The 27,907-nt window shown below is 48.1% G+C and overlaps 2 protein-coding genes across 2 annotated transcripts in view; both read right to left on the reverse strand.

Annotated features, from left to right (window-relative positions):
- Positions 1-17,243, reverse strand: part of LOC131590191 (uncharacterized) — a 141,173-nt gene extending 123,930 nt beyond the window's left edge. The window contains exon 1 of the mRNA XM_058860099.1: positions 17,225-17,243. The gene's annotated coding sequence lies outside the window, so the exon portion shown is untranslated. The remainder of the gene's footprint in view (positions 1-17,224) is intronic.
- LOC131590198 (olfactory receptor 14C36-like) overlaps positions 1-27,907 on the reverse strand; it is a 595,201-nt gene that overhangs the window by 66,856 nt on the left and 500,438 nt on the right. The gene's annotated exons all lie outside the window — the stretch shown is intronic.

Genomic DNA, 27,907 nt, shown 5'->3' on the forward strand with positions numbered 1-27,907 from the left:
AGCAGGGATGAGCTGAGATCCTGGGCTGGTGGATGAGGTGGAACAGCAGGGATGAGCTGAGATCCTGGGCTGGTGGATGAGGTGGATCAGCAGCTCCACGGCGGTGCCTGGCACTGCCACACGTCCCAGCAGGACAGGGGGTGCGAGGCCACCAACGAAGAGGGAAGAAGGAGAAGAAGCAGCAGCTCCCTCTGGGTGATGGCGAAATTCCCTTCTCCCCACCGCAGCAGCTCCGCGACCCAGAAAATGAATGTCTTTCCCCGAAGCCAAAGCAAGCCAGCCAAAAACTGTCCCCACCCTCCTTTCCTGCCCCCTTCCCCCCCTGGGCCCGGCCACTCTTTGTCCTTTATCAATCACCCACTAAATACCCACAGTTAGGTTGTCTCCGCAGCTAATGGGTAAAAATTCCACGGGGAGGCCAGAACAAAAAAAAGGACACCTAACCCCCAACAAGAACCAAGTCCCAACAAGAGAAAACTGCCTCTCTCTCATCAATCTCAGTCCAAGGGGGAAAAAGAAGCCAAGCACAAGTGTCCCATCAGGACAGAGGCTCAATCTCCAATCAAAGGGGACTTTGTTCCAGCTTTTCCCTTGGACCAGCGTGCAGCAAGCACACCTGGGCCTCATTCAGGTCTCTGTGTGGGCTGGCAGTCAGCTTCTGTTGGGAATTTAAAGCTTTTCCTCTACTTTCCACAGCAAATAAGGGACCTCACCCAGCTGCACCAACCTCCAAATTTCACTCTAAAAATAACCATTTGCATTTTCCTCCATTCCAGCCCTGAAGAAAACAAACTTCACTTGCGGGAGCTGGCAGCACGGTGTCCTCCAAGACCGTTGATGAGCAGGACAATATTCCAGGGGAAGAGCAGCAAAGCCAAAGTTCACTGATGCTTAGGAAGCTTTGCAAAACCTTCCCACCTGTGGTGGTGTTGCACCCTCCTGAGCTCCTGGAGCCCTCCCTCAGCTCAGGCGCAGTTTGGACAGGAAGGGGATGGTTCAGTTTGTGCCATGTGGGGACAGGAGGAGGGAAGACTTTGCACACACTGTCACCAGGGCAGGGCTGTTTTCCTTTATGGTGCCACGCGGTAGCACGTAATCTTTGATTTCATGGGAGTGAGGAAGGTGCTGAAGGGCAACAATTCCCTGTGCTAAGGACATCTTCCACTCACACAGCAAGGCAAGGGAAGGGGAAAGTGCAATCTCTCTTTCCTGGAAGGTGTTCAGCTTTTAACAAACTAGTTTTGCTGAAGATGAGCCTAGGCAGTGGTGAGTTAGAGCATTTGATCAAACTCCCAGAGTATCCTCACATCTGTTTGGACACAATTTCTCTTTTTTTTTTCATTGTGAATGCTTTCTCCTGCCCCGCTGCCTCCTGCTTGGAGTTGTACGCGCAGCAGAGTCCCAGAGTTTTCTCAGCAGGCCTGTGCAGCGAGTTCTGAGCCAACGTGTGGCTCTGCTGCCATCCCAAATCTGCGCTTTCCTTGCCCAGCCTGAGCGCAAGTGGGGCATGTGCTGGGCGTGGCTGGAGATTTTCATCACCAAAATCCTCCAGCGTCATGGCATTTCCATCTGCCCATTGCTTTGGAGAGCACAAATCACAAACCACCCATCTCAGCTGATAAATGTCATTGCTTGCAGATTGCTGCAGCCGCACAGCTGAGCTACAAATACACATGAATCAATTTCAGTTTAAAAATGGCATGTATTACAAATTGCTACACCTGCGCTGACAATACACAACTATAAAAATCTCAATTAAGTTTAAAAAAAGTCATTTATTATATTAGCTCAACAATGCCACATAAAAATATACAAATACCAACTAAAGTTAGCAAAAACTTAATTTATTGCTAACCTCTACAAGTCAATATAGACAAAGATTAATGAATTGTTTAACAACTTAATTTATTACAGATTACTACAAGCTTACAGCCCATAGAGAAACACAAAAATATCAGTGTCTCCCTCTAAATAACTCTGTACTAAGAATTCGATAGATAGAATTATAAAATTATAACACTTCATACATGTTTAAATACAACTAAATACCTCTATATATACATCTATTACAATCTACAGATGGAAATAGAGATTTAATATTACATATTTCGTACAATATATATACATATAGATATATAAAACAAAACTATTTGAAAAGATATAAATGCCACTGTCCCAATCTAAATATCCATAGAACTGCATCAGAACAAATCAGCCGCCTGATCTTCAAAGCCTCTCCCTCAGTGTTTTCCTCCCATGCAGAGCTGCTCTCCTGGACAGGGACAGCAGATGGGACATCTGGGAGGCAAAGGGAACAGCGAGTCAGTCCTGGGACCTTTCCCTTGGCAGCAGCTGCACTTCCAGCAGGGAAGCGAAAATCTCCGAGCCTCCCCAGGAGGGTTGGGAAGAACAAGCAGGCCGAGCGGGCCAGCGTGTGGCGAGCGCAGGCGCGGCGGGACTGTCCCGCATCTCCCGGCAGCCCGGCACAGCTCCCGGGCCCTGCTGGCACAGCTGCCTTGCCCAAGGACAGCCCCTGTGCCGGCCGGGGCAGCAGCGCTGAGCAGCCCCAGCACGGGCAGGGGCCGCTCCTGCCCGGCCGGGCAGTGCCCACGGACAAAGCCCACGCCACCCTCAGCCCTGCCCGGCCTCACCAGCCCTGGGGCCTCACCCAGGCTCTCACATGGCCCCAGCACATCCCTGCTCACTGCTCTTGCTCCAGGCCTTCAGCTTCTCCCTGCTGCCTCCTGGCAGTGTCTGGATGTCCTCAAGCTCTTCAGCACAGCTGTGGTGGCAAAAGTGGAGGCTCTGGAATTGGTTGCAAGGCCTGGCAGAGCTGCAGTCCCTGAGCTCTGTGTGCTCCCTCCTGGCCCCCTCCATCCCCTCAGCCCCGCCGTCCTCTCGGCAAACCCCCAGCCCCCTCTTCAGTTTCTTCGGCCTCTCCCAGGCCTCTCACCCCACTCAGTCCCTTCTGAGCCGTTGTGTCCCCTCAGAGCCGGCACAGCCCTCAGCCCGTGCCTCTGTCACCTCAGTGCCACCATCGCCCTCTGCTCCCCCACAGCCCTCAGTGCCCCCAACACCTCAAGGTTTCCATCGTCCCTTCAGCATCAGCGCCTCCTCAGCCCCCTCAGTCTCACCGTCCTTCAGCAGCTCCTCACAGGACAGTGCCTGGGGCCACCGGCAGCTCCCACCGCTCCAGGGACAGCCAGGGCTGCAACTGCTGCTCCGCCTGGCCCGGCCCCAGCTCGGACCCAGCACAGGGGGACACAAGGGGCACAGCGGGAAAAACAAGAGATGAAAAAGGCAGCCAAGGGGGAAAGAGGCAAAAATGCAGCCTAGGTCTACACTGCTCAATCTATGGACCTATACATCCAGATAACTCTAACTAAAGAACTATGCACATATAGAAATCTAACTATGTGCACATAGAAATGTTACTCTCTACATATACAAATGTAAATTTGAAAATCTATAAATCTAACTGTATACATAGAAATAAAATCCTATCGCACCCATAACTAACTATACATACAATCTATACAGATATATAAATAGATACACCTATAAATACAACTATACAACTCTATCAATCTATACTTGTAACTATAGAAATAAATCAAGATAAACGAATAAATCATGATAAAAAATCTCTAACTATATCTATAAACAGAGGGATGCCACCTGCCTGATGGTCACAGGCTCTCCCTCTGATCCTTCTTCCCACGCAGGGCAGCCCTTCGGGCAAGGTAGATCAGATGGATATCTGGGAAGGAAAGGCAACTCTCAGTCAATGCTGGCCTCCGTGTAGCTTTCCCTTTGCAAGTAAACAGTCCTGCTAGCAAAGGCTGTAAAAGATGGCCGGAAAGGCACACTCTCACTTGAGAATTTGAAGCCTGCTCTTTAAAGGGAACAGGGATCCTTCCAAGATTTCCAGTCTTGTGAAGTTTTGAAGTACGCCAATCAATTCACAACACTCCCAGTGCAAATGGCACCCAGGAGAGCTTGAAACACAGACAGTCCCAGCTCCCACAAAGAAGCCCAGCCTTGTTCTTTCTCTGGGCTGACGCAGAGACGTCAGTCCTCACTGCAGTGGCTGAAGCTGAAGGCTGCTGGGAGCTGTGAACCAATTGGGACACGCAGCTTGGTGACACAACTGCCACCAGCTCAGCTTTATTCCCGGCTCTCTTGCCACAGCAGAGGACTCGGTGTCAGAGCCTCTGGAAAAGCAAGGAGGGGCAGGGCTCGGGGAGCTTGTGCCAGTGCAGGATTGGAACTAAAGGCACCAGGAAGCACCGACCCCTGCTTGAGACAAGAACTCAACTCTTCTCATCTCCCTTCCTGTCAGAGGCAGGCTCAGAGCAGCTGTCTCCCATCTCTCTAAAGCAGGCTGGGCTCACTCCTTACCAAGCTCCTCGGGCTCCTGGGAAACGTTCACACAGCTCCCGCAAGCAGGCAAAGCTCCCTCTGCTGCAGCCTTGTTCACAGCCTCCCCTCCTGAAGAGCCACGGGCAACACTAGGATTGACCTGAAAAGAAAAACACAAAGAAGGAAACACAAAGATCAACCAATAGATTCTGCAGGGATACAATCAGAGCCTGCCAGATTTCCTTCTGTGCACCAACAAATTGATTTTGAAAACTGGTATATACGCGGGAGTTTGCAGAAGACAAAGGCTCATCGTGCTTGGCAATAAGATATGGGCAGTTCCAAAAAATCCCCCTCCCCACCTCCACTCTGCCCTTCCTCAAGAAGAAATCTACCCATGCAATGGGCCTGCATATTAAATGAAAGAAGAGAAATTCTTTGGCAAAGTTGTAGAAGAAGATGCAAAAAGGCCTGTGCCAATGCAGAAACTGAACACTCCAGGCCAGTCTGGGAAGAGACAAGACTTAAGAAAAAAGGGATTCCAAAGTCCAAGAGGGAATCTGTCAACCACAAGGACTAATGGGCCCTGATTGAACTGCACTTCAACACAGGAGGAGCCCCTGGGCTTCAAGGAGTCCTTAACCATTTCATGTCCAGCACCAACCTTGTCCTTCTCACCAATCACACAAGTCATGGGGCCTCAAAACCACGACATCTGCCCCATGAAGACTCCACGGCTCACACACTTCATCCCTTCTTCCTAACAAGGAGCTCTGGGCCCCAGAGGCCTTCAACAGACCAAAACACTGACTTCTCCAACACGCTCCAAGAGCTGTCAAGGCTGACAAGGCTGTTGAGCGTGGGGATGACACTCAAGCCATGGAGTGGGCGCTAACGATGGAGTCCTGCTAGCTCCTGGCACAGGGATGTGCTCTTCCCACCACAGCCCTAAGCACAACAGTCTCCTGCAGGCTGCAGCTTTGCAGGGACTGTCTGTCAACACACATCTCTTTTTTCCACAAGGTGACTGAGCTCTGGAACGTGGAGAGCAAGACTGGCCAGTTTGCCCAGCTGAGGATTTCCCAGCTGGAAACTGGACTGCAGGCACCAGGTTCCTGAGAGGGCAAGACAGCTGCAGCTCCAGCCCATGCCCACACACAGCTCTGGGAATGCCTACACGCACAGCAGGGCTCACACAGCAGCAGCAGCAGCAGCAGCTGCAGGAGCAGCTGCAGCCCAGCCCTTGCTTTGCCTTGGCCTTCCAGCCCAAGAGAGGCAGAGCCCACATCTGCTGCTGGCACCTCTCGCATGCCTGTCCCACTCTGCCTTCAGTGGCAATTCTCCAAACGCTCCTCTCTTCTTTCCCATCAAACAAAGCCTGTTAGAACCCACCAAGCTTCCACTTCCTCCCCACAAATGCCCCTGCACCAGGGATTCTTCCCAGAAAAAGGAGCATCCAAACCTGGCAAACACCTCTCATCCTCACTTAAGGGCTAACCCCCCTTTTCATTCCCTCTTCCTTAGCAAATCTTGCTTGACCAAGCAAATCCTTCTGTGTCCATTCACAGCTGAATTCAAGAAGCCTTTGCTTCTCAGCCATGCAACAACATTCAGAAGCTCTCAGTCCAGCCCCTCTCATCCCGGTCCAATGGAGTTACCTGAGCAGAGGGAGACCTTTCAGGCAGAGGTGGTGAAAGCATCTCCTCCAGTGTCTCCAGAACAAGGTCCAGATCCAGTGGTGGCAATTCCTCTTCCCCAGGAGTACTCCATACCCAGCTTGGGGCTCTCCATGCTGCATAACCAGCACTGCCAGCTGGAGCACTGGGGACTGAAGTGCCTGGGGCGGCTGCAAGAATCCAAAAACATCGGTGAGGCTCCAAAATGAGGCTTTGGGACGCAGAGCTTTATTGCTGCCTTGGATCAAACATCACAGGAAGCGCACAGCAACCTCAACTACAGAAAGGTATTAAAAACTTCCCAGGGAATTGGAAGAGTGAGCTCTTCCCCTTCAAAAGTATTATCCTAATGGACGTGTACATAGATTAAAGTATGGCTTGTGAAAATGATCTAGGCATACACACAGACATAATCACCTTTAATCACAGCCTTTTGCATCTTCCCAGCAGCTTTGGCATTTGGCTGCTTGAGTTTCTCATCATAAGAGACCACAGAAAGTGCATTCACCCAGGAAGAGGCCAGAGGTGCAGACACACATGCTAAACTTAAACTGCAAGTTTATTCTAAAGAGCAACCATGGAGGTGAGGCCATGGTCTGCAGCTGCAACTGTTCTGGGGACTCACAGCGTGCACTGAAATTTCGTAGCATTATTTGTGGGAGAGACTGTTGGAAATGGAAAATCTGCAGCCTTAGAAAAAGCCTGGATTGATGGAGTGATGAAAGTACACAGACATTAGGCAGAGTAATTCTAAACCTATGTTCTTACAGTTGCAAGTAAGAATATGCCTAGAGTAAGTAAGAAATTACATGAAGTAAAACAGTTGGAGGTATCAAGTGTAATAGTGTGATTTATAAAGTAAGTTAGAGCTCTAGGAACTATAACAGAAGTGTGTGTGAATACATGACCTGTTAGCTTGTTGGTTAAAAGACAGACGCAGGGTGGCAAAATCAAGTAAAGGTGATAGCTTAATAAGTGAAAACAAACTTTGTGTCAACTGTCTACTGGAATAAAAAGTTATATATTGCTATGCGGAGAAGGAACTCGTAACTTCCTCGAGCTGTGGTTGATTTGTTGCCTGTAAATCTCACGCCTCGGGACTGATATCTTATTGGGCTACTTAAGCAATAAATCATCTCTAAGCACGGTGGTCCCATCCCTTGTATTTCATCTCAACAAAAGACAATCTGTAAACTCTGCAATATCCTATCAGAGTCCTAGTTTGGCTTCATCCAAAGAAAAATGGGAGTTCACCTGACACCAACCAGTTGTGGAGAAATGTTCTTTGCCTCGCCCTTTGACCTCTACACAGAGGCTGCCTGGAAAATGGCCAGAACATCCTCCAAATCTGCAGCAAGGACGGGAAAAGCAGACAGAGATTCTTTTGATATTCATGATCCTGCTTCCTAGTACCCTTGACACCTGATTCTGACAATCAAAAGTACACATGACAGAGCACCACGGCAAAATACTTCAGTCACATTTTGTGATCTTTCTGAAAAGCCAGGGGAGAAACACATTGCGTACCTGATGGGATGTTGGCTGGCAAGTGCTGCTCTGGAGAAGTGCAGCTGCTGCTCTCTGGAGAGGCCACAGAAGTGCTTTGATGGTGCGCAGGAAATGGTGGAGTGATGAGCTGTGGCTGGAGTTGAAATTTGCGTGTGCCTGGCTCGCCTGATGAAACCCCAGGTGCAGATGTAGAAAAGACTTTCTTGGCACGTGCTGGGGAAGCTTCACGCCCTTGAGGATCTGGACTTGTCCTGGAAGGGCCTGCAGGTAGCTCTGAATCCTCAGGTGAGGCAGCACTGCGCTTCTGGCATGAAGGAGCTGTGCAGCAGTGAGGGAAGAAGAAAGGAAGCAAAGGGAAGGCTGGGTCACTACTGCTCCTCAGGTGTGTTTCCTTTGGCAGCAACTGTACTTGTCCCAAGGAAGACAGAAGCTCCCATCATCCCAAGTAGGGTGAGAAGGAGAAAATTCCCCACATGTTCTGAACCTTTGCAACAACCAATTCCTTGTCTACTGAGCTCTCCCGTACTTATTCATCTGTCTGGGAAAAGTGTCCCGCTGCCATTCCTCGGCAGGAGGCAACTGCCAGGAACTCAGCTGCCAGCTCTTCTCCCTTCTGCTCCAAAGGTACACAAAAACTTTAGAATCACAGCCTTCCCTATCTCCCCAGCAACTTTTAGATTTGGCTGCTTGAGTTTCTCAACACAGAAGGCCACAGAACGTGCATTCACCCAAGCAGAGCCTGGATCTTCAGGCACACACTGAGAAATTCAACTGTGAGTTTATTCTAAAAGCAACCTTGTAGGTGAGGCCATGTTCTGCAGCTGCAGCTGCAGCTGTTCTGAGGCACACAGAGTTCATTTCAATGGCACGGCCCGATTTGCAGGCCAGTCAGTCTGAAACATCTGCAATATCCTATCACCGTCCTAGTTGGACTTCATTCCAAGAAACAGGGGAGTTCACCTAACACTGACCACTTGTCTGTTGGGCAATATTTTTCACCCAGCCCTTGCACCTGAGCAGACAGGCTGTCTGGAAAATGCCCAGAACAACCTCCACATCTGCAGGAAGGACAGGAAGAGCAGAGAATACTTTGGCATTCACAGTCCCACTTCCTAGTACACTTAACACTGTTTTCTACGTGATTCTCACTTGAGATCTAGCCATGACAGAGGACTCAGGGAAAACACCTGAAAAGCTCAGTTGCCAGGACCTATTGGAAAAGGAAGGGTAGAAACTCTTTCCCTACCTGATGGCTCGCAGGCTGGGCTGTGCTGCTGAGAAGATGAGCAGCTGTTGCTGTGTCCAAGGGGCCTGCAAGCAGCTTCAGGGTGGATTGGAGTGAGGTGAACCATGAGCTCAGGATGGCGTTTCAGGTCCAGGCGAACCAGTGGAACCGTGAGCTTGCGGAGATTAAATCTCTGGATGAGCTCTCTTGATGGTTCCACTGGTGAAGCCCCAACAAGTCCAGAGGTGGCACAGACTTTCTTGGCAGCTGCTGGGGAAGCCTCACTCTCCTGAGCACCTGCACTTCTCTTGGAAGGGCCTGGAGGCAGCTCTGAATCCTCAGGTGAGGCAGCATCACGCTTCTGGCGCAAGGGAGCTGTGCAGCAGGGAGGGAAGAAGAAAGGAAGCAAAGGGAAGGCTGGGTCAATACTGGTCCTCAGGTGTGTTTCCCTTGGCAGCAACTGTGCTTTTGTCAGGGAAGACAAAAGCTCACCTCCTCCCAAAACAGGCTGAGAAAGAAAAATATCACCACATGTCTTGGGGGGTTTGATGCTTATAGAACTTAAGTCAAACTTACAAGCTGCTTCTACAGGTTGATTTATAAGATATCAATATAACCTAATATATCCGTATCAACAGATATCAATAGAACCTGAATCATAACTTCATGGATCTATTTAACCTGATATAGATGTCTTTCTATGCATTGTAGTGCCTAGTATATGGTTAACTGATTGCTCAGAGCTGGAGACCCAGGAAAAAAAAATGAAAATCTCACCAGGTGGTCAGTTTCAGAGATAGGGAAGTATAGTACTAATGAAAAATTAGCAAACATCAAGCCAATTAGCCACAAGATAAAGAAATTAGACCAGTTAGGACCAGACAGACCAAGGAACACCGTAGCTGTGCATGCTCTGAAGACAAAGTTGAAAAGTTCAGATCCAAAGATGACTTTGGAAGCCTTCATCAAAGACCCCCAACGGCCCCCAAATTGGGGAGGCGCAAGCACAGTGAAAAATAACTATCTATAGTCATGAGATTATACTATGTAAATTAATTCCAGAGTGTATAATATACTGTGTCTATTAGTTCCATATGTTATAATGTCATAGTAACACCAAGCAATAGTAACTAAATATAGCACAGGAATTGACAAAGGTGGATGAATTAGGAGGAGAAATCCTCCTCACCTCCAGCACTGAAATAAACAACTCTACACACACGGCTCTATGGGATTTTATTCCCTTTGCAACAACCAGCTCCCTGTCTACTGAGCTCTCCCCTATCCCTTCAACCCTTGGCAGGAGGCAGCTGCCAGAAACCCAAATGCAGCCCGGCACAGCTCCCGGGCCCAGGAGCTCGGGGCGGTCACGGTGAAATCTGCTGTTTCTATAGTGCAGCCAGCCCCCAGCATCGCCCGGCACAGCCGCCACAGCCCGGGCCGGCACTTGGTGGAAGCCGCAGCGGCCGAAGTGGCACAGGAAGCTGCAGAACTTCAGAGCTGCGTGGCTCTGAAAGTGTGTGGGGCTGGCCCCTGGTCGCCGCCCAGGCTGAGCAGCTCCCGCTCGAAGAGGGAGCGGTCGATGAGCAGCCCCTGGGTCTCGACCAATACGCCCAAGCCCTCGGCTCACCCGCACTCCCGGAGACCGCCCCGAGCGTCCCAGGGCCGCCCAACGAGCAGCGCCAGCCACGGTGCAGGGCCGGGCCGGCTGCCGGCTGAGCGGGCCAGCGTGTGGCGAGCGCAGGCACGGCGGGACTGTCCCACAGCCCCCGGCAGCCCGGCACAGACAAAGCCCACGCCTCCCTCCCTGCCCGCAGCTCCCACCCCGTCTCACCGGCTCTGGGCGGCTGCCCGGTGGGGAAGGCAGGCAGCGACCGGTCCGTGGAGGGCCGCTGGAGGCGGCTGGGCTGGCGGCTACGCACCTCCAGCCCCGCGGCCAGTCTCTGCCTGTTGGCCCTGGTCCGGCGTTTGATGTGGAGCAGGAGCTCGGGGCGATCGCGGCGGAAGTTTGGATTCATAAAGTGGAGCAAAGCCCCGGCATCGCCCGGCACAGCTGAGCCCAGCCATGACGGCACCTTTTGGAAGCCGTACAAGTTGAGCTGGCGCACGAAACTGCCAAAGTGCGTGGCTTTGAAGCAGTCCGGGGCCGCCCCCGCCCCCTGGCCGCCCCCTCCGTGGGCGCCGCCCGGGCTGAGCAGCTCCCGCTCGAAGAGGAAGCGGTCGATGAGCAAGCCCTGGGCCTGGCTGTCCCAGCGCACGGAGCGGACGCGGGGGCTGTTCACCAGGCCCCACAGCTTGGCGGGGAAGGTGCTGGCATTGATTCCGGCGGGCAGCGGCAGCTCCTCCATGGCCCCGATCTGTCTCCGACTGTCGCCGCAACGGCCGCGGCGCAACGGCCTGAGGGGGGCGCTGCGTTCGGCCCCGCGCGCGCCCGGCGCGGCCCCGGCGCGGGCCGGACTCGGCGAGGACGAGCGGGGCCTGAGGGGAGATAAGGCCAGGGAAGAGGAGGTGAAAAATGCATGGGGGAAATGATAAATGACATAGGAATTCCACTAATTGACAAAGATTGTTACTGCAATAAATGGAATTGATTTTGGCTAACTAAATTGGAACTGTTATTCCAGTTATTTTTAGAAACAATTGTCAGGAAAATTCATCCACAAACGCCAGAGGTTTATGTCCAAAAAGGAGACAGAGGAGACTTTTTTTTCTTTATTCAAATAAAGAGAGAGGCCATGGGGCATTCCCCTGGGGTCTCTCAGATTTTTGGAGGGCTCAGCCTCCTTTTTATCCTAATTCCCGGCCACTTGTCCCTTCTCTCTTTCCCCACAGGCTGAGGTACTTGACAGGTACAGACTGCCCGGAACACCTGATACCTGCGATACCTTCCCCCCCACCCCCAATGCATAATCCCTTCTTAATTCATTACTTTTATGGAATTCATAGTGTTCTTTCAGTGCCTCTTTGATCTTTTAGTGGAATCCATCCCATTGTTTCTGTTGTCTCTCACTGAGAGTTGCTTCTTATCTGTCTCGTTAGGGACTTTTTGATTAGGTTCTTTTTCCCTTTGAACTGAAGATTGACGAGAGGGAGGCAGTTTTCTCTTGTTCAGTCTCAGTTGTTTATTTTTTTCTTATCAGCATTTCAAGGTACAAGGAGCTATGTGCACTATGATAGAAAAGGGTAAAATGGCTAACAAAGATCCTCTTTTAAATGGGTAAAAGGTAAAGGTCTTTTTAAAGACATGCTCATGAATTTCATGTCATATGCAATTCAGTGTTTCTTTGAATCCTAGAACTAAGTATTAGAAACAAGGGCACACACTCTGTATCTCAGACTCCAACAAGTCCTAAGTTTGTTCCATAACCACCAATTCACTTTGTCTGTTTCCATTCTACCACTGCTTGCAGTGTTCCATACTTCTGGATCTGTTTCATTTTCAGAGCCTTCCCACTTAATGCACCAAGGGGTATCTGACATATATTGGAATTTCTGAAGCACGCTCACTGACCATGCACTGTCCCAAGCTTCAGCCCGATTTTTCTTTCCTGTCTTTCATACTTCCATTTTGACACTGGAATATTTTCTTTAATAACCTTTGCTATCTTTTCATAACACTATCCATAATTCCCTAATCTCCCATACCAGCCTAGTTTTGGTTCATCCTTTCCTCCATTTTCATGACAATCCCATAGAGATGAATACTTTGGCTTCACAGCATTTTCAAACACTGTCTTCTTTTGGTACTAGTAATCTATTTGCAATACACAGCTCACATTTTCATTTTTATTCTTTTGTATTTCAGGTAATTTTGATGTTATAATTCCCCAGCTTATTGGGTCTCCTGCTGCCTTTGGTATTGGCAGACAGGCAGTTATTTTGCTGGTGTTTTGCAAGTTGGCAAAATCTTTAATTAATCCAATCACCACATTTTCTGCTTGGATAGTATTAGAGACTTTTCTCACTTGTGTTTCTGGCTGCACCCCCACATCCCTCTTCATTCTAAAATGAAGAGTTGTCAGCTGATCCTTTTGCATTTCACATCTCAAGGTAACATTGATTCCAACTGATGGCACTAAAGGCCATAAAATAATCACCATTACAGTCACTAGCAACCTAGACATTTGAAACAATCAAACCCGCTTTATCTGCAGCTTTGTTGGCCCTACAGTTTGTGCAGTGCACAGTGCAGGGGAAACCTTCTTCACTCTGGTGTAATGTATGCAGGGATCCAGTCCAGCTCCTTTGACTGCTGTCAAGGTAGTTAACAGTACCTGATAGGGTCCATTCCACCTTTCTTTTAATGCTTCTTCCTTCCAGCTTTTACCGTACACTTCATCTCCCGGGGGGATGTCATGAACTGGATTCTCAAGAGTCAGTGGCCTATTCCACACAAGGGTGCTCCAAAGTCAAGCTAGAGCTTTTCCAAGAGACAGAACATAATTCTACACCTCTTGCTTCCCTGTAACATGTACATTTGGATTAGGTTCAGGGGATTCCTATGGTTTCCCATACAATATCTCATAAGGAGTGACTGACATCCCGCTTCTAGGCTTTATCCGAATCCTCAGCAGTGCTATTGGTAAAGCTTGTGGCCACTGCAATTTAGCTTCTTGGCATATTTTGCTGATTTGCCTCTTCAAGGTCTGATTCATCCTCTCTACCTGTCCTCTGGATTGGGGTCTCCATGGTGTATGGAGATCCCAAGCTATTCCCAGCAACCTACTCACCTCTCCCACTACTGTGGCTATGAAATGTGGGCCCTTATCTGATGATATTCCTAGAGGCACCCCAAATCTTGGAATGATTTCTTGCAGTAACCACTTGACTGTCTCCTTTGCTTGATTTGTGTGACAGGGAAGAGCTTCTGGCCATCCTGAAAATGTGTCAGCCCTTACCAATAGATATTTGTATCCTCGAGTTCTTGGTAATTCTACAAAATCTTCTTGCCAATAATCTCCTGGTTCTACTCTTACCCCAATTTTCCCCAGTTGTGCCTGTTGTCTAGCCACTGGATTGTTCTTCAAGCAAATTTCACATTTTGACATTGCCGATTTTGCCATTGTTAACATCTGTACTGAAATTAAATTTAGTTTGAACAATTTCACCAATGCCTCTGCACCCCAATGACATTCGTTCTGTTTAATTTGTAGAACTTCTCTCATTATCAAGAGGGGTACCACTACTTGTCCCTGTGTAGTCACCTACCACCCTTCTGAATTCTTCTGTGCATTCAGTGAGCATCCCAATTTCTCATCCTCTATTGAATATTTTGGTTCTGGAGGTAAATTGAATTGAGATACATTAGTTTTTAAAGGTGAGCTTTGCAGTGCATGATTGCTACTTGCTCAGGCTTTTGTACTGCTTTTATTAATTGCAGGACTGCATCTTGATGTTTAATGTGTGTGCCTTGAGAAGACAGCAGTCCTCTTTCTTTCCACAGTGCCCCATGTACATGCACCACTCCAAAAGCATATTTTGAATCAGTCCAGATATTTACTTTCTTCCCTTCACTCAGCTCTAATGCCCTGGTTAAAGCAGCCAGTTCTGCTCGTTGGGCAGATGTGTTTGCTGGCAAGGCTTTGCCTCCACCACTGCACCTGTTGTTGTTACCGCATATCCAGGGTATCTGGTCCCGTTCTCCACAAAACTGCTTCCACCTGTAAACAGCTCCCAGTCTGCCTGTTCCAGTGGGACATCTTTCAGCTCTAGCTGAACAGGTGTGTTCTATCACTTCCACACAGTCGTGTTCCAATGGGCCTTCTTCAGCTGTGGTACCTAGGAACAAAGCTGGATTCAAGAGGTTAGTTGTCTTTAGTGTGACATCATCCTGCTCAGTCAGGATTACCTGGAATTTCATCATCTTGCTTGGAGATAGCCAATGGCCCCCCTTTTGTTCTAAAACAGTGGTCACCATGTGTGGCACATAGACATCTATGTGTCTACCCATCGTGAGTTTCCTAGTTTCTTGTGTCAGCATCACGGTGGCTGCAACTGCCCACAGGCATGAAGGCCATCCAGCACTCACGTGGTCAAGTTGTTTGGAGAAGTAGCTTACCAGCCTTTTCCAGCTTCCCAAACCTTGGGTCAGCACTCCCCGTGCTAGATGTGATCTTTCATGCACAAACAGCTGAAAATCTTTGGATTGGTCAGGCAGTCCTAATGCTGGAGCTGTTGTCAATGCCTCCTTCAGTCTGAGGAAGGTCTCCTTCTGTGGTTTGCCCCAGGTAAATGGCTGTGTCTTGTGGGCTTCATTCAGGGGTTTTGCAATTAGTCCATAGTCCATGATCCACAGGCAGCACCATCCAGCCATCCCGAGGAAGACTCGCAGCTCATGCAGGTTCTGGGGTTCTGGAATAGCACAAATAGCTTGAATACGATTAGTACCCAGCTTTCATTGCCCTTGTGAGATTTCACATCTCAGGTAAATCACAGTCTGTTGGGCAATTTGTACCTTTTCTTTAGACACCTTATATCCTCCCATTCCCAGCTGATTTAAAATTTTCAATTTTTACCTTTATGCAGGTTGTTTTCTGTAGTTGTCAGTGTATCATCAGCATACTGTAACAGCAGGTATTGTTCTCTCGGTACTTGCCCGTTTTCGGTCCAAATCTCCAGCTCTTTAACCAGCTGGCTTCCAAATAGGGTTGGACTGTTCTTGTATCTTTGTAGGAGTCGTGTCCAGGTGAGCTGGGTTTTCCTTCCATTGTCTGGATTTTCCCATTCAAAGGCAAACAGTTTCCTACTTTCTTTGTCAAGGAGTATGCAGAAAAAGGCATCTTTTAAATCAATTACAGTAAACCATTTCTATTTCTCTTTCACGGATGTTAACAATGTGTAAGGATTAGCTATCACTGGGTAAATATCTTTAGTTATTCTATTATTGCTCTCAAATCCTGTACTAGTCTGTATTGGTCAACACAGAAATTTGGGCTCTACTGTTAACTACAGAAGCAATAGGTGCACGTTTAGGACTTACTATTGCTGTAATCAGTATGTCTCCAGTTTTGTTACTTCTAGTGAGCATTTTAAATACAACTAACTTCCCCCTCTCTGCTCACCCATGAGAGGCAGGGTTACCAGTTTCCCTGATTCTAAAGCTGTTTGGGCTCCACTCCCAGAAGCTGAGAAGGAGACTGCTTTGGCTCACAGCCCAGAGCCTGTGGAGGTGTGCTGGGTTATACAATGGGGCATTCGATACAATGAACCTGGGACAGTGCCAATTAGAGACTACTTTACTCAACTTTCAAGTGATAAGCCACCCATTATGTTTTTGGAGACCCCTTTCTTTATCTCTAGTGACCACCAATACTGGACATTAGAGATTTGTTTTCTCTTTTTTTTTTTCCTCCTGGGATTTTTACAAGTCCATAATTTCAGTTTTCACAAGTAACAACATTGGTAATTCATAACCAACAATTAATTTTCTTTTGTGTATCATTTGTAAGCAGGCAGCTTTCTGAATATTTTTCAGTAGTTAGTTGGGGGTACAAACTATAGCAATAAAGTCCCCCCTTTCCAAGGGGTTAAGCCCCTCTGCCCAATAAGCTGCGTGCTGAGTTAGGGACCATGGGTTATGTATGTCTCTTGTTGTTAAAAATACTTCATGTCCCCAGTACCCACTGGATTCCTGTTCTCCCAATCGAATTGGATCACGTCCAGTGAGAGACACTTGGAATACGTATTCTGTCTCTGACTCGTGAGGGAGACGCCCATACTCCCTTTTTCTTTTTCTCTTTTTTCTATTTTTTTTTTCCTATTTTTATTTCTATTTTAGTAGTTATATGCAGATCAAGATCCTTATCATTGATATAATTATATTCTATTATAATATGGTATTAATAGTATATTATATTCTATTCTAATATATTATACAATAATTATATTATATAATTATGTTATATAATTATATTATATAATTAAAAATTATATTTTTAATTAGAGGTTTCAAACTAGGACAGCAGTGTTCCCCACAATTTTATCCAAGTTAGCTCTTTTTGAGGGTAAATTTGATTAATGAGAGGGGTTTTCCTCTCTTGTTTCTTTTAGCAAGTCAGCATTTTTTGAATTTTTATCATGGAGAGCTGCTCACAACAGATTGATCTTACTTCTTTCTTCATCCAATTGTCTTTGCAAAATTTTAACTAGGTTTTGGAGGCAGTTTTTCTTCACTTCTTTGCTTACAGCGAGTTTCTATAGCTGCTGTAAGACAAGCTCCCAAAACTGAGCAGAGTATAGTTTTATTTTTGCCCAGTTTAAATTTTGTTTCATGTTGAAAAGAACATACTCTATCAATCACATTTTCCAAATTAAACCAATTATTGAGCACCAACTTTTCCCTCCCGGAGAAGGTCTGGCATTGTGTTTTGCTAACAGAGCATAACATGCATAAAATGCAGTTTTAACTTTTGCACTGCTGTTTTCAGTCATTTTTACAAAGGAAAACCACTACAGGGAGGTATAAACTTAAATTATACACACACACACACACACACACACACAACTTTTTGCTTCCCTGTATGGGTAAAAAGACCAAATCTGCTTGGGAGGCACTCTTTTAGTTTAAAATTCTGGTTGTATCTTTGCTACACCAAGCAGTCAAAATTCGTACACACAACAACGAAAACATTCCTGTCTGTTTGCACTAAGAGATCTTTTGTGAAATTCTGCAGACAGAGCCCTCAAGTGAGTGTGGGGTGCTTTTCACCTCGGCGTGTGCAGTTTGTGGGAAATTCGAGTCGCCTCCCTTGCTTTCTAGACACCGCTCACTCTTTTGGGAGTGTCGGGCTGGGTGCGGCTGGAGCGAGACGTCCTTCCCTTAATACAGACTGCACAACAAACCTGCAGCCCCTCCTGTCTGTCAGAAATCCTGTCCGTGATGCCAATTCAGATGTCATGATTCGCTAACGTGAGTGGGACTCGTGAGAGGTTCGTTTGATCTCAGAGTGCAAAAGGACACAAAGGGATTTCAGTTTAAATCATAACAACAACAATATACCATTATTTTAGTGCCAACAATAAGGGTTATGCGATAGAGGATAGAGAGAGAGACAAGGAAAACAAAGTAAAGAAAGAGGGAAGAGGTTATAGCTACCAACAGATGAGACGGGGTTGCTGGGGTCTTTTTCTGTGGGAGATCTCACCGAAATTTACTTTTTCTTATGTAATTCTTCCCCAAAATTACCCTGTTTCCAATGTGCTAATAAGCACCCCAAAGGAGAAGTACCCGGTATGGGAGCACTGCTGCCCAAAATCCCTTTAAGCTTCTCCATATTATAACTATAACTATAATATACCACAAATGCCGAACCTGCGATGCTTTCGCAGTCGTCTTATGGACGGCGCCTAGGCTTTACCAAGAGGAATTCCTTTAGCCCAACCACGCGCAGCTTTCACTGCGTCTAACTGGCAGGCACCAAAACCAAAGTAAAGCACCTTACCTCTTCTCCCGGGGACGTTGTGAGCAGCGGAGACGGTCGCAGCCAGATGGGCTCCCCGAGAATCCCTCGGTGCCGGCTGGAGCGTGATCGGGTCATGAACTCGCTCAGCAGCACTCACAGGGTCCCATCTGGGTCACCAAAATGTCAGCGTTCAGGAACACACACAACCACGAATGGTTATATGAAGGTGCTTTATTTAAAGAGCTCTGGGTCTCAGGGGTACACATACCCAAATCTGACCCCATTTGGTTTTCGAGTTGGACATATTTTATACTCTATCGTTATGCAACTTACATATTAATTATTAAACTTACATTGTTCTATTGTAAGCATTGTTTTTACCCAAGCATGAATTTCTCGTGATCCCCCCTTAGCCCCCTAACATGGTTCCCCATGTTCTCTAAACAACAATTATATCTAACCACATCTAACAATTGTATCATTTATCACATACTGACTACACAGGTGCAGCTTGACTTGGTCTTTAGCAAGCACAAGGCCTAAGGTTTCCCAGGGCCTGCTTTTCCCAGGGCTTTCCAAACCTAAGTCCCCGAATTTTCTAAGATTTTAAGACCTTTTACTATGAGGGGCAGACAAAACAGAATCAGGTTCTTTTGGTTCTGCTGAAACCACTTGTAAATCAAGATCCATCTCTTTCCCCTGACGCAAACTTTCTTTTAATACCAAGTGCTCTAAACAACTTTTCCTTTTACACAAACCTCACATTTATCACTCACACATGCTTTAACTGCCATCAATCCACACTCAGCCTGCCATTCTGGCTTGTCTCTCAAATAGAAAAACAAATCTACATACGGAACTTCATCCTATTTTCCCTCTTGCTTACAGAACAACATCAACTGTAAAATGGTGTTATACTGCAAAGATCCATTTCTTGGCCACTTTTCCCCACTGTCCAGATCATATCCTGGTCACCATGTATTACAATAATCAATCAAATATTCTTCACGTAAACCTTGTTCCCAAAGTTACCCTGTTTCCAATGTGCCAATAAGCACCCCAAAGGAGAAGTACGTGCTATAGGGGCATTGCCACCTCAAATCCCTTTAAGCTTCTCCATGTTACAGTTACAATACACCACACACCACTGATGCTGAACCTGCAACGCTTTCGCAGTTGTCTGACAGACGGTGCCTGGGCAATACCAGGAATTCCTCCAGCCCAACCGTGTGGAGATTTCGCTGCGTCTTATTGGCAGGCACCAGACCAGACCGAAAAGCACCTTACCTCTCTCAGAGGGACGTTGTGAGCAGAGGAGACGGTCACGGCCGGATGGGCTCCCCGAGAATCCCTCGGTGCCGGCTGGAGCGTGATCGGGTCATGAACTCGCTCAGCAGCACTCACAGGGTCCCATCTGGGTCACCAAAATGTCAGCGTTCAGGAACACACATAATCACAGATTGATTATATACAGGTGCTTTATTAAAGTGTGTGGGAACTAGGGGTATCAGCAACCCAAATCTAGCTCCATTGTCTTTGTCCAAAGTGCACATATTTCTACAATTTCAGCTGTAGCAGTAATCACTATAACAACCTTATCAATATTGCTTCATTAATATTGCATCATTAACTTTATCGATATTGCTTCATGAGAGTTAGCTCATCCTTGTACGAACATGTACAAATCTTATCTCTGGGTGGGTATCTTGGAGACCCCAAGCACCAGTTCCTGTTACCGTAAACATTTCAGCTTGCTAGACCATCCCTAATACCAGACATTCTTGTGGCCTAATTCTACATGATTTTCAGAAACATTATTCAGAGACATTTAACCCCATAGTAACAGAAGGACCAAGGATCCACTGTGACACTGCTGGGCCCAAAGAACCAAGGATCCACTGTGACTCCACGGAGTGTCATGGAACCGTGGAGACCATTGTGACACTCCAGGGCCTCATGGAACCATTCTGACACCAAGCTGGGTGGGAGTGTGGATGTGCTGGAGGGCAGGAGGGCTCTGCAGAGGGACCTGGACAGGCTGGATCCAGGGCCCAAAGCCAACAAGGTGAGGTTGAACAAGACCAAGTGCCGGCTCCTGCACTTTGGCCACAACAAGGCCTGCAGTGCTCCAGGCTGGGGACAGAGTGGCTGGACAGCGGCCAGGCAGAAAGGGAGCTGGGGCACTGATGGACAGCAGGCTGGACATGAGCCAGCAGTGTGGCCAGGTGGCCAAGAAGGCCAATGGCCCCTGGCCTGGATCAGGAATGGTGTGGCCAGCAGGAGCAGGGCAGGGATTCTTCCCCTGTGCTGGGCACTGCTGAGGCCACACCTCGAGTGCTGTGTCCAGTCCTGGGCCCCCAATTGAGGAAGGCCATGGAGGGGCTGGAGCGTGTCCAGAGAAGGGCAACAAGGCTGGTGAGGGGTCTGGAGCACAAGTCCTGTCAGGAGTGGCTGAGTGTGGTGGGTTTTAGCTCTAGCTAAAATCACCAGAGTACTTCCTTCTGTCTTACTGTGAGATATGGATTAGGAGAAGGGCAAAACAGGCTTAAAACTTAAAAGGAATAAAGAAACTTTATGAACAGGACTACAAGAATAAGAAACAAGAATAAAACCTCCAGAAACCTTTCCTCCCCCCACACCCAACTTTTCCTTTCCCAAGTGACATGGCAGAGACAAAACCTGGGATGTTAAAGCAGTGCCAACTATACAATAGTCTTTCCTTCAGTCTGCGCAGGGAGAGGAGTTTTCTCTTCTCATGCCATGGAGAGTTCTCCACAAGAAACATTTTTCTTGTTGGTTTTCATTTCTACAAATGGCAGTCACCCAGACACAAACTCTGCCATCTCCTCTCATTTTCACACCACTCAGAGGTGGGCCATGAGCTAAGGGGTATTATTTTAAGGTGGGTTCATGGGCCATGAGCTAAGGGGTATTATTTTAAGGATGGGTTATGCAAAGGCAAAGGTTCTCTTCATCTCTGAGAATAGAGGTTTTCTTCTTCTCTCCCTGGGAGCAAAGGGTCTTCATCAGCTCTCATCTCCCTCTCTCTCTGTTCAAGCTCTCATGGGATCACAGCTACTCCACCATCTGCTTGGCTTCATCAATGGATACCTTTGCCCAGATCTACAGCTTGAATACTTCAATCCCCCAATACTCTTTCATGAATTAAAGGAGTTATTTTTCAGAACATAATTATTCATCTCCATGGCCCTACCAAAAGAATATTTCAGCTTATTAGAGCATCTCCTCATTCTCCTTCCACCTGAGGCTTGATTCCTTCTTTTACTGACCTTGATATTTCACGTTGTCTTTTCACGTGTCACTTGGTTCTTTTCTTTTCCTGGAGAGAGGATTAAAGTCTGCAGGTCTCCTCTGTGTAGTGGAAGGGTTAAATCTGTCCCAAGCCATGGCAGGCAGTGGTGGTGTGGGATTTCAGGTGTGGCTGGTGCCAGCTCTCAGGAGCTGTCTGTGTGGGCCGGGGGGCAGGGGGGGGTGTTGGCGAGTGTCATCAGCCGTGGCCTGGCCCAGCCTGGGGGCCGGGGGCTCCCCTGGGAAGGGCTTTGGCCACCCCGCTGGAACGGGACCCGGAGGGCTTCCCGGGAAAGCCAGCACCGCAGCAGAGCCTGGCCTGGCCTGGGGGGGATCCCGCAGTCTCCATCTCCCCCCGGGAGCAGCTGGGCTCCGGCCCAGCCCCCCCCAGGCCGCACAGGCCACGGGGGAGCGGGGCCAGCCACACCAGAGCTCTGCTGCCTTTCAAGGCTGCAAAGAAAGAGACCAGTTCCTGGCCTTGGGTTTTTAAAAGGTGCCATTCACAAAGGTGAAGTTACTTTGCAGTGGTGCAGAATGCTGTCAGTTGTCAGAACTGGCCAGCTATTGGCTTGATCTCAAGCACAGAAGGAACTCCCCACAGCCTCTCTCAGAGGAATCACTTCTGTGGCTGTTTCCCACTTCTTTCCCTAAATGCTAAACTACCACACCTTCTGACCATAACATAATTCTCATAACTCACAGCTATCAAGGCCTTATTTAAAACCAAGTAAGTTCCTCCACTATCAACCAAAAATTCCACTTCTTTTCTTTTTTCCCCAGTTTCATTTTTTTAACCAGGGGGTCTTTTGTGGGGTGGACTCCCTGGGTCCTCCTCACTCTTCTTGTGGATGTGCGACTGCAACCACCCCTCCTTTCCCTTCTTTCTTTTGGCCATCTCACTCCCACTTTGGACACTCATTTTTCCAGTGGCCAAATTCTCCATAGTACACACATTGGTCTCTACCCAGTTGAGATGGACCTCATTTGGGTGGTCCTTGTCCGTGCTTTCCTTTCCCTTTTCCTTTCTCCTGTACCACTGCTACTAGCTTCTTCATTTCTTGCTTATATCCCTCTTCTCAATTGCTGAAAACTCTCCATGCCTCTTCCAATAAGGCTTCTAAGTTTCACCCATCTGCCCCCCAAAGCTTTTGGAGATTACACCTCATGTTCCCCATGGATTGTTCCAGAAATAGATTAACTAGCTGCTGTATTCCTGCTTCAGAGCCCGGCTCCAGTGGTGTGTGTCTGTGCATCGCGTCCTTCCAAGGATCTGGAAAGCCAAGGTGATCTGTCTTTTGTTGTCTGTCTGTGTTGTAGTCAAAACTCCCAATGTGGCGCGAGCAAGTACAGTCTCTGATAATAGACTCAGTGCTTCTTTTCCACTCACTTTTAGTCTTAGATGAAATTTTAAGAATACAAAACCTGTGTCTGGGCTAGGTGGATGAATGGGGAGACAATTTAACATCATAATCAACCCAGGACAATCTACCCCTTATCCCCATATCGTCGACTTACTGCCAAAACTAACATTCTAACTCTGCACACATTTACATCCATAAAAACTTCCGCTCAGTTCCACCCAAAAAATGCAAGCAATATATCCATCATGCCCCTGTCACGCCCCACACCAAGCTACTGAATCCAGACGCCCATGCTGGAGAGCTGCAGGATTCCCCACTCTCTCATTTTACTCACTCAAAACACCATCTTTCACTTGCTCATACCTTCAACACTTACACATTTCCTTCTATTTCATGTCTGCGTGGTTTAATGTACAGACAATGGCAGTAACCTTTTACCCAATGATCAGGTCTCCCTGAGGTACACATCGTGTTGTTCCATCTCTCTGCATTATCCACCATGTACAACCTGGTCCTTGTGCAAAGACAACCCCACGAATGGGTTTGTCTGTGCTTGAGGTAGAATTGACCCAAAACGTCTTCCCTAGCAGACCTCTGACATGTACCACTGGGACTTTATCTACTACATGCAAAGACTCAGACTGGGCAGGACCTGCTTGGTTGGTGGAACCTCTGGTGTTGACTAACCAGGTGGCCTTTGCTAGATGTTGCTCCCAGTTTTTAAAAGATCCTCCACCCAGTGCCTTTAAGGTGGTTTTTAACAGTCCATTGTACCTCTCCACTTTCCCAGCTGCTGGTGCATGATAAGGGATATGGTACACCCACTCAATGCCATGTTCCCTAGCCCAGCTGTTTATAAGGCTGTTCTTGAAATGAGTCCCATTGTCTGACTCAATCCTCTCAGGGGTGCCATGCCTCCAAAGGACCTGCTTTTCAAGTCCCAGGATGGTGTTCCGGGCAGAGGCATGAGGCACCCGGTGGGTTTCCATCTGTCCCATGGTGGCTTCTACCATTGTGAGCACGTAGCACTTGCCTTGGCGGGTTTGGGGCAGTGTGATGTAGTCAATCTGCCAGGCCTCCCCATACTTGTATCTGGACCACCGCCCACCGTACCAGAGGGGCTTCAACCGCTTGGCCTGCTTGATCGTGGCACACGTCTCACAGTCATGGGTAACCTGGGAAATGCTGTCCATGGTTAAATCCACCCCTCGGTCTCGTGCCCACTTATAGGTGGCATCTCTCCCCTGATGACCTGAGGCATCATGAGGCAATCAGGCTAGGAACAACTCTCCCTTATGTTCCCAATCCAAATCTATTTTTGACACTTGTATCTTTACAGCCTGATCTACCTGCTTTTTATTTTGGTGTTCCTCATTAGCTCTGTTCTTGGGGACATGGGCATCTACGTGGTGGACTTTCACTGGTAGTCTCCCTATCCTGGTAGGGATATCTTTCCACTCTTTAGCAGCCCAAATTGGTTTTCCTCTACGCTGCCAATTAGCCTCTTTCCACCTCTCCAACCATCCCCACAGAGCATTGGCCACCATCCATGAATCCGTGTAGAGGTAGAGCTTTGGCCACCTCTCTCTTTCAGCAATGTCCAGGGCCAGTTGAACAACTTTGAGTTCCTCAAGTTGACTTGATCCACCTTCTCCTTCAGTGGCCTCTGTGACCTGTTCTGTGGGGCTCCATACGGCTGCTTTCCACTTCTGGTTCATCCCTACGATGCGACAGGAACCATCAGTGAACAGAGCGTAGCGTGTTTCTTCTGCTGGCAGCTGGTTATATGGTGGAGCTTCTTCAGCCCTTGTCACTTCCTCTTGTTCCTCGTCTGTGAGACCAAAATTTTCACCTTCAGGCCAGTTTGTAATTATTTCCAAAACCCAGGGTGATCCAGTTTACCAATACGGGCGCGCTGCGTGATAAGAGCAATCCACTTGCTCCATGTGGCACTGGTTGCATGATGGGTGGAAGGAACCTTTCCTTTGAACATCCATCCTAGCACCAGTAGTCGGGGTGCCAGGAGGAGTTGTGCTTCAGTGCCAATCACCTCTGAGGCAGCTTGGACTCCTTCATAGGCTGCTAAAATTTCTTTTTCTGTTTGGGTGTAATTGGCTTCAGATCCTCTGTAGCTTCTGCTCTAAAATCTTAATGGTCAGCCTCGAGTCTCCCCAGGCACTTTCTGCCAAAGGCTCCAGGACAGACCATGGCTCCCAGCTGCAGAGTAGAGCACGTTCTTCACATCTGGTCTTGTCCTGACTGGGCCAAGGGCTACTGCATGAGCAATCTCCTGCTTGATCTGAGCAAAGGCTTGTTGCTGCTCAGGGCCCCAATGGAAATTATTCTTCTTCTGAGTGACCTGGTAAAGAGGGCTCACGATCTGACTGTATTCCGGAATATGCATTCTCCAAAACCCTATGGCACCTAAGAAAGCTTGTGTTTCCTTCTTATTAGTTGGTGGAGACATTGCAGTGATCTTGTTGATGACATCAGTAGGAATCTGACGCCATCCATCTTGCCACTTTACCCCCAGGAACTGAATCTCACAAGCTGGTTTCTTAACTTTGCTCTTCTTGATGGCAAAACCAGCTTCCAGAGGATCTGGATGATTTTCTCTCCTTTCTCAAACACTTCTGCTGCTGTGTTCCCCCACACAATGATGTCATCTATGTACTGTAGATGTTCTGGAGCCTCACCCTTTTCCAGGGCAGCCTGGATCAGTCCATGGCAGATGGTGGGGCTGTGCTTCCACCCCTGGGGCAGTCGGTTCCAGGTGTACTGCACTCCCCTCCACGTGAAGGCAAACTGAGGCCTGCATTCTGCTGCCAGGGGAATGGAGAAAAATGCATTGGCAATGTCAATAGTGGCGTACCACTTCACTGCCTTGGACTCCAGCTCGTACTGGAGCTCCAGCATGTCCGGCACGGCAGCGCTCAGAGGTGGAGTCACTTCATTCAATGCACGATAGTCCACAGTCAATCTCCATTCTCTGTCAGACCTGTGCACAGGCCAGATGGGGCTGTTGAAGGGTGAGTGGGTTTTGCTGACCACCCCTTGGCTCTCCAGCTCTCGGATCATTTTATGGATGGGGATCACAGCATCTCGATTTGTCCTATACTGTCGGCGGTGCACTGTCGAGGTGGCAATTGGTACTTGCTGTTCTTCCACCTTCAGGAGTCCTCCTGCAGATGGATTCTCAGACAGTCCAGGCAAGGTGTTCAGTTGCTGGACACCCTCTGTCTCTACAGCTGCTATCTCAAATGCCCACCTAAGTCCCTTTGGGTTTTTAAAATACCCACTTCAGAGGTAGTCTATGCCCAAAATGCATGGGGCCTCGGGGCCAGTGACAATGGGGTGTTTCTTCCACTCATTTCCAGTCAGGCTCACATCAGCTTCCACTAAAGTAAAGTCCTGTGATCCCCCTGTCACACCAGCAATAGAAACAGATTCTGCCCCCACATGTCTTGATGGGATTAGCGTGCACTGTGCACCAGTGTCAACCAAGGCCTCATATTTTCATGGTTCTGATGTACCAGGCCAACGAATCCACACAGTCCAAAAGACACGGTTTTCCCTAGCCTCTACCTGGCTAGAGGCAGGGCCCCTCTAGGCTTGGTTATCTTTCTTTCCTTGGGTATATGTCTTGGATGTTCCTTCAAGGTGATCGGACATGTCATCATCATCATCATATTTGGCAGTTTGACTACAGGCTACTGGAGCGGCTTTCTTTTTGATGGAGTATCCCCTCTGAGTCTTGCTGTCTTCCAATTCATGCACCCGTTTTGCCAGAGCTGCAGTAGATTTTCCATCCCATCTTTTCATGATTTATCCACAGTCACGCAGGAAGAACCACAGCTCAGCTCGTAGCTTTTTCTCCCTATTTGGGGAATTTCTGCGTTGAGTACCAGGGCTCCTGGTCTGTACTGCCAAGACTGGAAGAAGGTCCTCCCTGAGTTTCTTGAATTTCTCTTCTATTTTGTCTTGGTAGTTTTGCATACGTGTTCCCACAGCTGCAATTGTTGCCTGTATGGAGCCATGCAAGGTCTCTGCATATGCTCAGAGCTTCTTCTCCATATCCAGCACGGTCTCCTCCCTGTCATCCGGCTTCATCATTGCTAAAGCAGAAGCGTATTCTTGTGGCCCAAGTCGAACAAGCTTTCACCACATCACAGATGTACATGGCACCAAGTCTGGATTTCTAGTACCTAAGTCACCCACAAAGACAATCTCTACTATTGCCATTTCTCTCAAGCGCTGAATCCCTTGTTCTATGGTTTTCCAATGAGTTTGCTGTATATAGAGATTGTCTGCACACAGATATCTTTGTGCCACACTTCTCAGGACCCGTTCCAGAGACTATAAGGGTCAGCCCCCCTCATCATTCCTTGGTCGATAACCGGATTGTGTGACAGGGACCCCAGATGCCTCGCTCCAGTGCCATCCAGAACTGTAGCCTCACCTGCAGCATCCCACAGATGGACTAAACAACTAATTATAGATTCATCAGGTCGTCGAGTGTAATCCTTTCTCAGGCCACAAAGGCCCTTCAGGGAGAAAGGTTCACCAGTGCCTTCTGATTTTTGGTCAGTTGCCGGTCTTGAGGGTCCTTCCCCCGCATCACCATTATCATCATCTACTGGCTGATGGGTTTTGGTTTTGAATTTCATGGCTCTCGTGGTAGGAGCAACAGACACTGGCTTAGGCTCACTGTCTGGTTTGGCTGCTGCCTTAGGCTCACTGTCTGGTTTGGCTGCTGCCTTAGGCTCACTGTCTGGTTTGGCTGCTGGCTTGGGCTCACTGTCTGTTTTAGCCTGAGTCACTGGGGTAGCTGCTGATTTATCTCCCTGCCCTACAGTATCTAGCACCGTGCGATAAGCATACGCTAGGGCCCAGCTTATTGCAATGAGATTTTTCTCCTTAGAATCATCACAGCAATTCTCTTCCAGATATTTCCCTACTTCATCTGGGTTCTGAATTTGTTCACGTGAAAATTCCCAGGCTGGGGGATCAGAAAATTTCTTCAGAGTCCGGCCCATTCTCTCCCATTCTCTACACCACTCAGGA

This window comes from Poecile atricapillus, chromosome 32 (assembly GCF_030490865.1).
Source record: "Poecile atricapillus isolate bPoeAtr1 chromosome 32, bPoeAtr1.hap1, whole genome shotgun sequence".
In the NCBI taxonomy this organism is placed as follows: domain Eukaryota; kingdom Metazoa; phylum Chordata; class Aves; order Passeriformes; family Paridae; genus Poecile; species Poecile atricapillus.